The sequence below is a fragment of the Mustela erminea genome, chromosome 10 (genome assembly GCF_009829155.1).
Source record: "Mustela erminea isolate mMusErm1 chromosome 10, mMusErm1.Pri, whole genome shotgun sequence".
NCBI lineage: Eukaryota > Metazoa > Chordata > Mammalia > Carnivora > Mustelidae > Mustela > Mustela erminea.
The window spans coordinates 97,184,100-97,190,761 of record NC_045623.1 but is presented as its reverse complement, the minus strand read 5'-3'; positions in this window follow the sequence as shown (position 1 = coordinate 97,190,761).

Here is a 6,662-nt window from a genome sequence, read left to right as displayed (position 1 = left end):
CAGAGCCTGTACTTGGGAATCAGGCAGCTAGGTGACCCCTATCACATACCCTCTCATACATCAGTGGTGTGATTTTGGCAAGTAGTTTCCCCATACTGGGTCCCTTTGGGCCTGAGTTTTCCCATCTGTAAACATGAGGATGATAAGGCTCACTTCACAGCTATTGCCAAGACTAAAGATGCCTGGTATAGAGCACAGACATTGCATAAGCGACATCCACCGATAGACGTGACACGGCCTCCTGGAATCCCTGTTCCATCTTTGGAGACTAGGACTGGGAAGGAGAGGTGGATATTGGGGGACATAAGCAAGGGGGTGGCTCTCATGGGGATCCCGAGCCATGGGCAGTCAGTGGGCAGAGGCTGGCTGACCAGCCGGTAGGGATGCTTTGAAGGGTTTCTTCACAAGCAGGGAGGGAACAGGATGGCTTCAGAAACCCCGCTCTGTCTTTACAGCTCTGTCTTTACTTGAATCACCTCTGTTCTTCCCTGACTCTTAGCTGGAAAAGCAGCCTTTGAATAGCAATGTCCCCTCAAATGATGTGGGTTAGATTGAACTAGGGGCTGGAACAACCGAGCTCAGGCTTCAGAATATGGTGTGTCCATAGCGGGCACTTGGCAAAGATTCTTTTTTTTTTTTTAAGATTATTCATTTATTTATTTGACAGACAGAGATCACAAGAACACAGAGAGAGAGAGCAGGCTCCCCGCTGAGCAGAAAGCCCGATGCGGGGCTTGATCTTAGGACCTTGAGATCATGACCTGAGCCAAAGGCAGAGGCTTAACCCACTGAGCCACCCAGGCGCCCTGGCAAAGATTCTTAATAGTGACGTTGAGGACAGACTGACAGAGCAGACCAGAAGAAGCTGGGAGTACCTGCCAGTGACTGGAAACAAATTCCTCCAGGTCAGCGGAAGAGCAATGTACTGAACCCATCACATCCCCACTGAGGGCCAGGGCCTGGGGGTCCCGAGATGGTACAACAGAATCCTGGCCATGGGCCAGCTGGACACAGACCTTTTGGCAGGTCAAGGTGGTAAGGCTGAATCAGAGATAGGCATGGAAGCTGATGGGAGCCAGGGGAGGGACCAGCCCAGAGGGCATGGACCTTGCGACAGTCTTACAAGACAAATAGGTTAGAAAGAGTGATGGCAGAGAAAGATAGGTGAGGTATTCTTGCAGAGGGAGGACAAGAGAAAAAGGAAACAAAAGTATGACCCATAATCTATGTTGTTCGCCATGATACTCTGGCACTCAGCCCAATGCCTGGCAATCCTAGGTGCTCAATAGACATTTGTCAAATGAATAATTAAGCTAATGCTACCTACTGCTTCTTAATCGAACCTATGCAACAGCTCTATGAGCAGACATTATCACTGTCCTCATTTCACAGATGGAAAATAGAGGCACAGTGAGACTAAGTAAAGTGCTCAAGGTCAGGTGACTTGAATACGCTGATACATGGCACAGCCGGGGCTCAAATGGAAGGATCCCAGATGCAGAGTCATGCTCTGAGCCCCTCTGCTAGAATGGTCCTACTATGCTCCCCCGCTGCTGGCCAGTATACTGTGAGCAGGAACCACAAAAAAGGGCATGCTAGTCTGCTCAGGCTGCCGTAACAGAGTCGCACAGCCAGAGTGGCCTAAATGACAAACTTATTTTCACGTGATTGTGGAGGCTGGAAGTCTGAAATCAAGGGGTAGGCAGGGTTGGCTTCCCCTGAAGCCTCTCTCCTTGGCTTAGAGATGGCCATCTTCACCCCTGTCCTCACATGCTCTCCCATCTGTGCAGGTCCACGTCCAAATTTCCTCTTCTTATAAGGACACCAGTTGTACTGGATTAGATCCCACACCAATGATGTCATTTTCACTTTACTACCTCTTTAAAGACCCTATCTTCAAAGTACAGTCACCTCCTGAGGCACTGGGTAGTTAGGATTTCAACAGATGAATTTGGTGATGGGAGGACCACCATTTAGCCCATAGCAAGGGGTTTCGGGGAATAGGTGGGAGACAAAGCCAGAGAGATGGGTAGAGTCAATCCTGCTGGGTCTTTGCATGGAAGGGACACATCTGGATGACATCTGGAGGTACCAGTGAAGGTGGATGGCAGGTTGACGAGGTTGTAACAGACCCTACCCCACCCTTCTCTACACAGATTATTCCACGGGGACAAAAGGCTCCTCTGGGTGCCCACTTCGCAGCTGAAAAAAAAAAACAAAACTGAAGTTGGTGATAATGGTAAAGTATCATTTTCTTCAGCCAGGGATGCATGGATGGTTTGCTTTTAAGTTTAAGACACGCACATCTGGAAGTCCAGGAGGCTTAACCGAACACTGTAAAATGAACCAAACCACCTCTAACAAACTAAATTGATAAATGGTGAGGTTAAGCTAGAAGGCATCGCTAATTACAAAGCACGAAGAGCAGCCATTGAAAACCACAGCTCTCTCCAGCCCACCCCGCTGATTCACTGATAACAGGGCATCCTTTGCTGGGAATGGGGGATTGACGAGGTCTGCATGAGCCCATGCACAGCAGGAGCTGTGCGATACTGTCAAGAGTGGGACACACCTGGATCTCTTAAAGGAAAGACAACTCTCATCTCTGAGCTGATGGTCACTCTTAATAACTCACTGAGCTGGTTAGTAATAAATAGAGCTTTGATGTTAAAACAAAAGCTCACAGAATTCTGAGCCATTTGCCTGGACGAAGCTAAGGAAAGACCTGCATTATGAGTTTGGTCATGGCCACCGAGGGACCCTGAGGAGTCCCGAGGGAGCTACAGACAGTACCATGAAAATCCCTGTGGTACAGAAACATCTCAGAGCCACCACACCTGTCCTACACCCAAGGACTGTCCAACACAATATAGATTCTGATACAGACAGAACATATTTAAATGTATTAAACACGTCCTTGGGGAGAGATGCATGCATTTTCCAAATCCATATTTAAAATCTCGAAGAAATTGCACGGCAACATTCAACAATTCACATGCCAACAGGAAAAGTTCTGGATGGGGAGACAGAAGACCTAAGTACCATTAATCTGCCCAGTCCCAACTCAGCCAGGAATCAGCAGTAGAGATTAGGCTTACCTATAAACGTGCTCATTTATTCAAAGGGTGGTATCGTTCTTTAAGATCTGTGCTCCTATGGAATAGCTTCTGTTACATGTATATTACTTCTTTTCCGGTTCATTTCCTGTATTAATTATCTACTGCTATGTAACAAATTGTCCCCAAATGTACAGGCTTAGAATAGCACACTTTAGATCACAGGTTCTGTGGGTCGGGAATCCAGGGCCCCTTAGATGGATCCTCTGGCTGAGGGTGTCACCTGGGGCTGCGGGGTCATCCTAAGGCTCAGCTGGGGATGGGTCTGTGTCTGAGCTCGTGCCAGTGGTTGTTGGCATAACTCGCTTTCTCCAGGCTTTTGAACCTAGGGCTTCATTTCTCATGATCTGTTATCCCAGCCCCCTCTTACACAATTCCTTGCCATGTGGACTTCTCCATAGGGCAGCTCACAATATGGTACCTGACTTCATCAGAGTAAGCAAAGGAGGGGCCAGAGAGAATCCAGCAAGTCAGAAGTCACAGTCTTTCAGAGACTAACGTCAGAAGTGGCATCCCATCCTTGTTGCCTGTCCCGTTCATTGGAAGCCACTCACCAGGCCCTGTGCCCATACTCAAGGGGAGGAGGCTACATGGGAGGTGTGAAGGCAGGAGATGGGGGTCACTGGGAACTACTTTAGAAGCAGCTCACCTCCCCCTCTCCATCATTCTCTGTGCCTGCCTAGGGCATCTGAGACCACAGTTCCCCTCTTAGACTTTTATAATATGTTCCATTAAAAAGGGGTTGAGGAGGGGCCCGGGTGGTGCAGTCAATGAAGCATCTGACTCTTGGTTTCAGCTCAGGTCATGATCTTGGGGCAGTGAGATCGAGCCCTGTGTCCAGCTCTACTCTCAGTGGGATGTCTGCTTGAGATTCTCTCTCTCCCTGCTGCCCCTCCTGCTCATACTCTCTCTCTCTCTCTCTCTCTCTCTAAAATAAATAAATAAATCTTTAAAAAAAAAACCAAACAAACAGCATGGTGCCTGGGTGGCTCAGTTGGTTGGGTGGCCAAATCTTGGTTTTTCGCTTGGGTTGTGATCCCAGGGTGGTGGAATCAAGCCCCATGCTGGACTTCATGCTCAGCCCAGAGTCCTCTTGGACCTCTCCCTCCCCTTCTGCCCCTGCCCCCCTCAAATAAATAAAATATTTTTTAAAAAGGATTGAGAAGTAGGCATGGTAACTTAGAAGAAGATGGGGTTGACGCACTAAGAGTATGATGAGAGGGACACTGATGGCAGATGTGGCCCCGTTACCATCAATGGGGGTTGCTTTAGCCCATTGCATCCTGGGAGCTGCATGTTAATACTTTGCAAGAGACTTGGGTAAAAAGGAGTGTCCAAGGCACATGAAATTCGAGTCTTTCTCGTGCTCCACAAGACCTCTTGGTCCCCAGGCCTCTAGCTCCAAGTGTCGGAGGCGCTGGAGGCTGACGGAACCACCTGAGTGAAGCATGGTATTTAATCTGTTCTCTTGAGCTTGGTGGATACTGTCACCTTCCAGAAGAGAAAGAAAAAAAAAAAAAAAAAAGAAAAGCCAAACCTTCTTTAAGAAGGTTAATGGAGAATTATCTCTGTTCCACGGGAAAATCACTTTCTTACTGTGGGGTTAAGGAAAAGTTCAATGATTTGTGAAATGTGGAAGGACAAGATGGTACACATCTCAAGGTCCAGCCTCCCACCCTGCCTTGGCCAAGCTCAAGAAGGAGCTGGAAACTGGGACTGTAGAGAGCAATATGCAGGGGGATTCCCGAATGCTGGTTGACACGTGCAAATGTTCAGTTGAGGGTTAAATCTGCCGTGTGGTCTGGTTTCATGAATGGGGTTCCTTCCTTTATGGCCCCAAATGGCAGGGCGAAGTTAGGCCCGGACTGGAACTAGTGGGGCATCTGGAGGAGGAGGCCCAATTTATGGAGACCCTCACTGTCAGAAGACAAGGTCAACCCCAGTCCTGGCCCTGGGGTAGACTAATTGGCCATGTGATTGTTCTTTTATGTCAGCCTCTCCATGGGCACTTCATGTCTGGTTTTGTTCCTCACTGTGTTTGCAGGGCTCCCTATGGGCTCTGGCATTTACTGGTGGGATGAATGAATGAGTAAGTCATTGACTCAATCAATAAACTCTCCACTGGTAGAGATTCCATGTATCTGTCCAAGACCCAGATCAAAGGCTCTTCCTCTCCCAAACTTTGCCCATTGCCCAGGCAGCAAGTGGCCACTCCTTGGGTTCCCATCATGCCGTGAATCCCTCATCCCAACCCCCTCCACCTTGTGCCCATTGACCTTCTGTAGGATGGTGATTAGGAGCTTGGGCTCTGGAGCTATACCGCTGGTTCACATCCTCACTCCAATTCCTGAGGGCTGGGACCCTGGCGAATTAGCTTAACTTCTCTGTACCTCAGTTTCCCCATCTGTAAACTGGGGCCAATAATAGTTGTGCTGTAAAGATTAAAGATGCGTATACATGGAGGCATTTAGGATGATGCCAGACACATAGTAAGTGATCGGTAAACACTGGCCCTTTCCTGCATCCCCTCACTAATCCCCCTGTGCTGTAATTACCTACTTACTTTGTGAACTTGAACTTCTCAAGAGCGAGCACTTCCAGCGTCCTGTCTCCTGGTACACGGCGGGCTGTATATCCTGATTCACACAGTGGGTCATCTTGCCTCAGGGGGATAGAGCACAGCCTTGAACTCTGAGATGAGCTTATGACCTTCTACCTCCCCGCTGCCGTTCTCCAGCACTCTGGTGTGGTAAAGACCCTTCGCTCGGTCCCTGGAGACCTGTGGAAGACTCTGGGCCCCACGTTCCTCCCTCCCAGCCCCTCATTAATCTTGATTAGGAAGTCCTTGCACTGGAGTTAATTTTCTTGTAGATGCGTATCAGTCATGTAGCGGGGAACCTCTCCTGAGCTAATGAGGAATCATAGTCTTGCCATGTTATTACTTAGGTAATTAGTACATAGACTTCTTCGGTGGCAGTGGACGGGGAGAAGGTCAGGAGAGGTATTGGGAGAAAGGGAGAAAGTTGGAGTCTCCGGGGGACTGGGTGTGGGTAGCGAGTCTCCCAGGAGGTGGGGGAAACACTGGGCTCCTGGTCTGTCCTGGAGGTGAGGCCAGGGCAGGGAGAGAGAGTGTTCCCACCTTGAGCTCAGTGCCCCACGTGGAGGTGCCCCCACACCACTCCCACCTCACCCGGCCCAGGTGGTGAGAGCGTCTGATGTGCAGATCCCATGTCCTGGTGGGAAAGCAGAGGCCAGTGGGGGGGATCCTGAGGGCCCTGGTGACCATTCCATGCGAGCAAGGAGGGCTGCCGAGCCCGACTAGGAGACCAGGAAGCCAGAGCACAGGAGAGGCTGTAAGCACCGCAGCTGCTTTGCCTGGGCATTTTGTTCTACTGCTCAAGATTTGAATTAGAAAGAAAGGCACACCCTGTCTCCCTCTTCCCCACCTCCCAACCAGAAGTCGTCTCCTCCTGCCCTTGCCATAGACTACCATAGGATCGCAGGCTTAACTTCTCCAAAGAGAGACGGGGCCCCGCTAGGTAGGGA